Raw genomic sequence first — 6,839 nt, forward strand, 5'->3', positions numbered from 1 at the left:
TTTGATATTGCAATAGTATGGTAACATTTACCAACCAAAAGCAAGACAAAGAAAAGTACGTACCTTTGGAAGAAATCTCTATTATTGAAAGTGTTAATTTTTGGGCGTAAAAACTCTGAACGCTTATGATAACTAAAGCGCACTCAAACGACTAATTTGTCCAAACCTAATCAACGTACTGAAAGGGTCGTTTTCTACCTGTTATGCAAATGAAAGAAAGGATTTAAAGAATACTGCATAGTTCTACGATGATTCATGTAAACAGAAACAATTCAGGCACCAATTTTATGTACTTTGTAATTTTGGGTTTTGTCTGGCTAGATTTGCAACACCGACCACTGTGTGGCGATGGTCGCGCTGTCCATTCTCCGCCGCTTCCTGTTGCCAACCTTGGACGTCGAGACGACCTGGGACGGCGGCCTTTGTCCTGCGCGGCGAGGCGGTCTCGTCTGAAACAGAAAAACAGCCGCCATAAATCGGAAACAAAATGTTCGGAGGTGTAAGCGATAGAATTAGAAGCTGGGAGAAAGACGAGAAAAGTTGTGTTTAATTGGAAAGGATTAGTGGGAGGAGCTTCAGGGTAATTCGATCGCCTTGATTGTTATAGTTCAGCCAAGTTAGTCTGCGCCACCATAAAATCATAAAAATTAGACGGCAACCGCCACCGGACAGTTTGCGGTATTTTGTCATTTATGACCAGATATCTGGCCTGTTTAGGGATGCTATTCTTATCGCAGGGTGCAAACTTAAGCAAATAAATCCTCATTATGTGCACTTGAGAATTTTTTGAAGCTGTCCCGTTGCGGTAGCCCGCAAATTTTTATGCTTTTATGGTAGCTCAGACCAACTTGGCTGAACTATACTGTTGCGGCCGGGCTAGAAAGGGAGAAATGACTTGCGTCGTGGAGCAGAGAGAGAAAGAGTCTTAGCGAGTTTTTTATCGTGTGTCCGGAGATGTTTACACACGATTGGAATGCGGTTGAAATGAGAGCGAGCTGAGATCAGCTGGGAGAGTTAGTTGCTCGAAGTGGTGGTGGTTGGAAATTCACCCCGGAAATTGGAGGAGGGCGCAGCAAAATTGGAAGGATGTAATTAAACCGGGAGAAGTTTCGAAAAAAAGCGAGTGGGCCTGGATTAGGGCTCTAGGAAGGTGGATTTTTTTTCTGCCTCGGTTTCTCTGGAAATCTTCTCTTGTTGCGACCTATTGGAGCAAATGGAGTGAGCCAATGTTCGAAGATGGTGTTTTTCGCCAATGCGCTCCCGCTCTGAAGCGAACGGTGCACATATGACGCCTGAAGTTTGACGATACGTTCCAAGATCGGTTCTGTCTTGGTGACCTCGGGCAACTGTGATGAGGGGAACCTAGGACTAAGACGGAAAATTTTTCGAAAAATTTTTCTCTCGCACGACGCGATGGATTCCAGGCTGGATCTGTCAAGAGAGGCTAAAAGGGCAGATTTGAACTCGAGAAGAAGGGTTGGAGATGAACACCCCCTGAGTCCACCCCTTAACCTGGAAATTAAGCCTACTCTTTTCCGAACCTTGGAAATTGTGGTTTTGAGGTCGGAAGAAAGGGAACCGTACCTGTGGAATTCCACACCCAAATATCGAACACTGTCCTTTATGTTGTGTGCCGTTGTGTTTCTCTGTCGTGCTTACGGGGATTAACTAGTGAAAAAGCGAGATTCCTTAAATTGTGGTTTATTGCTAATATTTACATTCCGGGTTGGAGTCCGGATCAGTACCTCTTAAGAACTAAATCTAAAATCTAAGAAAAATGCGTGGTCGGAATAGTCGCACCCCCACTCCGTCTTAAGGGAGAGTTATGAGATGTGACTAATTGAACATATGTGAATGAGGGTGGCTGGAATTAATTACAACATTTAGCGGAATTTCTTTATTCCAGAGTTTGAGGCGAGCGTGTCATGGAAAGAACTTCTTCGCGCGTGTCAGCTTTCCATTTCTGAAAAGGACAGTTGTTGATTTTTCTGGGTTTGAAGAAATTCGCCACTTTGAGGCTCATTCCTGGATGTTGTCAAGGATGTTCTGGGCGTCATTTGCCGCTCTCAAAGAGGTGGTGTTTCCGGCCCAAAGTGCTGTGTCATCCGCGAATTGAAACGTTCTTATTGTTTCGTTGTTTACTGCCGGGAAATCGTGGCAGTAAATTAAGTAAAGGAGTGGCGAGATGACTGAACCTTGGGGAACTCCCGCTTCGATTTCGATCGGTTCTGAGAGTTCTTTTCCGACTTTGATTTTGACGGTCCTGTTCGTCAGAAATGAGTCGATGAGGCCTGTGAATCTGTCTGAGAACTTGAGACTCTTGAGTTTCTGAATCATTCCGGCGTGCCAAACTCGGTCAAATGCCTTCTCAATGTCTAAAAAGACACCAACAACGCACTGTCCCGAGTTCAGGTACCTGGTGATGTCAGTCTACAAAGCTACGAGAGGATCGGTGATTTGTCCTTGTCGGAAATGATGATGTCATTTCCGATTTTCAGGTGGCTGCGTGTTCTTGTTTTCTGTCCGGTCAAGACTTTGAATTTGTGCCAGAAACTGGCGCCGTTGCGGAAGTCGAGTTCTGAGCATGCTTGAATCCATTGGTTCTCACGATGTTTGTTGATTTTGATTCTTATCTTAGCGTTTAATCGATTCCATTCTGTTTTGATGTCCGGATTCTCTGTAGACTCGGCGCTTTTGTCGGATCAATGAAACGATATCAGGCGGGAGGGGCTTTCGATTAGGATTTATTATTTTCTCGGGAGTCGAGTCAAGGACGCTAGGTTGGATGAGTTGGGTAAGGTCAGCGACTTGTTTGTCGATGACGTCAGGCGATCGAGTTGCGAGAATTCTCGGCAGCCGCTCGATGCAGGTGGCTGAAAACTGGTTCCAATTTGTTTGCTTAAAATCTCGGATTTTAACCAACGTTGGAATTGGGCATGAAAACGAAATGTAGATGGCGCTGTAAAATTCCAATATGAATGACGGTTGCGAGATAAATGTTTGTTTACAACCGGCGTGTTAACATAATCTTATAGTTTTCATTGTTTTAAGTGCTTTAAGCAGTGCATTATTAATCAAAATAATGAATGCAAATAAAAAACGCTCTAAAAAGCAATATGTACTGTTGTGTGCCGCAGTGTAAAACATACTATTCAGATAATGTATCGTTTCACAAATTTCCAAATCCCGATAATAAAATACTACGATTGAAGTGGATTCATGCGTTGAAAATGGGAAAAGCAGTATCACCATACATGCGAGTATGCAGCAAACATTTTCAAGATCAAGATTTTTTCTTTAATCGACGTAAGTTGGTTTAAATTAATCTAACCTAACTTTAACCCATAAATAATAATGATTACAGGCCATGTAAATAAAAATTACCGACTAAAAGCAAATGTTGTGCCTTCACAAAATCTTCCAAAGGGTTTGCATGACAAAGAAGTAAACGAAGAAAAGTCTTTGCAAAGACAACAAAGAATTGCAAATCGACACAAATCAATGTAAGCATAGGTTTTAGGTGAAACTGCTTTATTATTATTTTTTCAATGCAGAGATGCGAGTAGGAATGTCGTGCAAATCGTAGAGGATACACCACTTGTTGAGAGGTAGTTAAAAAGTAAAGTCAAATAGTTTTGTTTCTAACCTATATTTTCATTTTAGTGTTAACACTACTGAATTGGACGCTGCAGAGGCGTTAATTTTTTTGGGACATTCAAATCCCATCAGTTTTTCAAACACAGAAGCTAAACAATTTGAAGACAAATGTATTCAAGTAAATACATGTGAAGAGTTGAAAGACTTTGATCTGTCTGACATTATAAATACGGATTATAAACTACGAATTTTGACGGGAGTTCAAAATTTTGCTTTGTTAAATGTTTTTGTGAATGCGTTAATGCCAACATTGCATATGAAGTCAAAATTATGTATGAAAAAAATTGTGTTACTCTCTTTAATGCGCCTCATGTTAGATATACCACTTACATGTTTAAGTATTTTGTTTGGTGTCAGCCACACAACAGCTCAAAGCTATTTTCAGCATGTTATAAAAAATTTAGCATTTTTATTGAAAAGTTTCATCCGGTTTCCTACTATAGAAGAAATTCAATGTAATATGCCACTTTGTTTTAAAAACTTCCCAAATACAAGAATTGTTCTTGATTGTACGGAAATTGTTGAAAAATGTAAGTGCCTAAAATGTAGGATTAGAATGTATTCATTTTACAAAAGTAAACATACTGTAAAATTTTTAATAGGTGTAGCCCCGTCTGGAACTGTAACGTTTTTAAGCAAACCATATGGTGGTAGGGCTTCGGACAAAGCCATATTCAATAAGGAAAATATAATGTCAGCAATTAATAAGAATTGCTGCGACTAAGAGGATAACTACCTTTGTACGTTGCATCGGGTTTTCGCAAGTGGCTTAGCTAGCACTTCAAAACGGAGGACTAGCAAAGTCAGCTTGCGGAAACGAGGTGACATGGGCAACGTACAAGGGGTAGTTAGCCAGTAGTAGTAGAGTTAGCCAGTGGTAGAAGTGGTAGTGACTACAGAGCTGGTAGTTGGTGGTCGTTGTGATTATTAAGTGGATTGTGGTCGCGTGGGACAATGTCTACCCCTATATTGTAAGTACGTAGTTTTAAGTTTATTAGATTAGTATCAATGTAGTTAGTAGGAATTAGAAATAAACAATAAATACTCCCATAACCGTGTCGTCATTGAAAGACCCCGTCACAGACGTGACAAAATTTTCTGCAGGTGATGCTATAATGGTCGACAAAGGATTCTTAATCGACAATGAATGTGCTAAAAAAGGCATTGAACTTATTCGTCCGCCTTTTTTAAAGAAAGAAAAACAATTAACAAAGGCGCAAGCCCAAAACACCGCAGAAATAGCTAGAGCCCGAGTACACGTAGAACGCGCCATACAAAGAATAAAAACGTTTAAAGTCTGTCGAAATATACTGCCATTTAAATTATTGAAGAATATTAATGATATTGTTATTATTATTGTTGCTTTAACAAACTTGTCAAGTCCAATTTTATCTACGGATAAATTTTAATCTTATAATACTCCCTCTGTTCAGAAAGGGGGAGTAAATCATGCTCAAATTTAAACTAAATCCATGTTGTATATGTAATCAATGCCATGACCTCATGAGGCTGTAAACGATAAATTGTACTGTTTTGAGAATTTAATAAAAAACTTAAAGTTGTGATATTTATTTATTTCATTGTAGGTTTACATAATACATGTAACATTTTCTCAAAAAATATTGAATTTAGTTTCTTCACTAGATTTTGACAAAACATTTCATCTCGATCTACATTCAGAAGATGAAATGTTTTGTCAAAACTACTATATATAACAAAATCACAACCTTCTAGATTTAACACTACCATAGAAAGTTGCACTTGGGCCATATAACTGTGCTTTCTGTTTAGTTGCCAACCTTCTCCTTTCAATTCCAAACAATCCATGGTGGGAAGACACTCTAAAATCGTTTTCGTCGAACCTAACAAAATAATTTTAACAAAGAAGGCTTGTACAGTACGTTGACTTACCGATAACCAGGCACTTTATTTCTAATAATCGAATTGGTTGTCCATGTACGAGTACAGGAGTATCAGGAGAAACAGCCAACCAAGGATTATGTTTGGAGACTACCAACCCACACTCAATGACCACCTCATTGCTTGGGAGGCAAGTCTTGTAAGCTTCACGGGCAAATTTTTCTTGCTCATTGCCGTATCGTGTAGCAAAGTTTCCTGTAAACGACTTTGGATAAAAATACTTCCTAGATTTCATGTCCCATTCTTCTTTGGCGTACGTAAATAAATTGTAACACCTTGAGCCTACAACCCCATATTCTTATTTACAAACAAAAACATAAGTAAATATTTAGCTACAAACCAGTTATTCTAAATTGGCGTTCTTTGTGCCAAATTGCTTTGCTCAGGCAAGTTTGTTTACAAACTTCGAAGGTGTCACAGGGATACAATTTGTTGAACGTATCAAAACAACATTCTTTCAAATTTAAATTAGACTGGGACACCCATTCGGTTAATTTGCTTCGCTCGGCATTATGGCAAATAGATCTGATCAAGTCATCCCTGCAAAAAAAAAACACAGCAGCAAAAACTTTTAAATAAAAAAGTGTTTATATCATAATCAATTGCTAAGGCGTGATGATGCCGTTTATAAAAATTATTTGATACAACCTGGCTTGGTGTTTAGCAATGTCAACTGTCCCCTTGGCAAGCAATGCAGCTCCTGAATGTGGAACAGCTTTAACAAAATATAATTATTGATTTTAATTTTTAAGATCTACATATATACCTTCAAAACACTTTTGTTGAAACTCGTCCAGAGACGATTCTGTCATTTCACATTGAGCGGTAGCTTTTGGGACATGACAGAATTCGTCTAGTGGAACGAGTTCAACGAGCTCTTCCCTCTTTCTTTTGCCCCAAACCTGGGGCAGGTCAGTACAACTTAAGGTGTCAAGATTCACAGCACTGAAAAAATAATGCAATAGTTGATAATTTTAAAATAAATCAACTTACTTTTAAACATATAGCAAAGTGGCAACAATATGTTTACACTTTGCCCCAGCTCCTGCCTTGCAGCTGCAGTAGCACGTCCACTGTTTGTAATCTGGTAGAACATATTATGTATTTGTTATAAATGTAGTTTTTGCGATTTTTTATTCACCTGAGTAATCGCCAAATCGAATTTCAATTTTATGGGGCACAGCACTGATTTTTGAGGTTAAACATCGCGCATGAACGTTTTGCCCCACAAAATTGCAGTTCCCAATGAAACCGGCTAAATA

At 39.1% G+C, this 6,839-nt stretch overlaps 2 pseudogenes; one reads left to right on the forward strand and one right to left on the reverse strand.

Moving 5' to 3' along the window:
• The first annotated feature begins 3,086 nt into the window (after positions 1-3,086).
• LOC148169347 (uncharacterized) lies at positions 3,087-5,066 on the forward strand (annotated as a pseudogene).
• A 996-nt stretch (positions 5,067-6,062) lies between these two features.
• LOC148169348 (uncharacterized) lies at positions 6,063-6,839 on the reverse strand (annotated as a pseudogene).

This window comes from Gnatocerus cornutus, chromosome 8, assembly GCF_029298725.1.
Source record: "Gnatocerus cornutus isolate USDA-ARS CGAHR chromosome 8, icGnaCorn1.1, whole genome shotgun sequence".
Lineage (NCBI taxonomy): Eukaryota > Metazoa > Arthropoda > Insecta > Coleoptera > Tenebrionidae > Gnatocerus > Gnatocerus cornutus.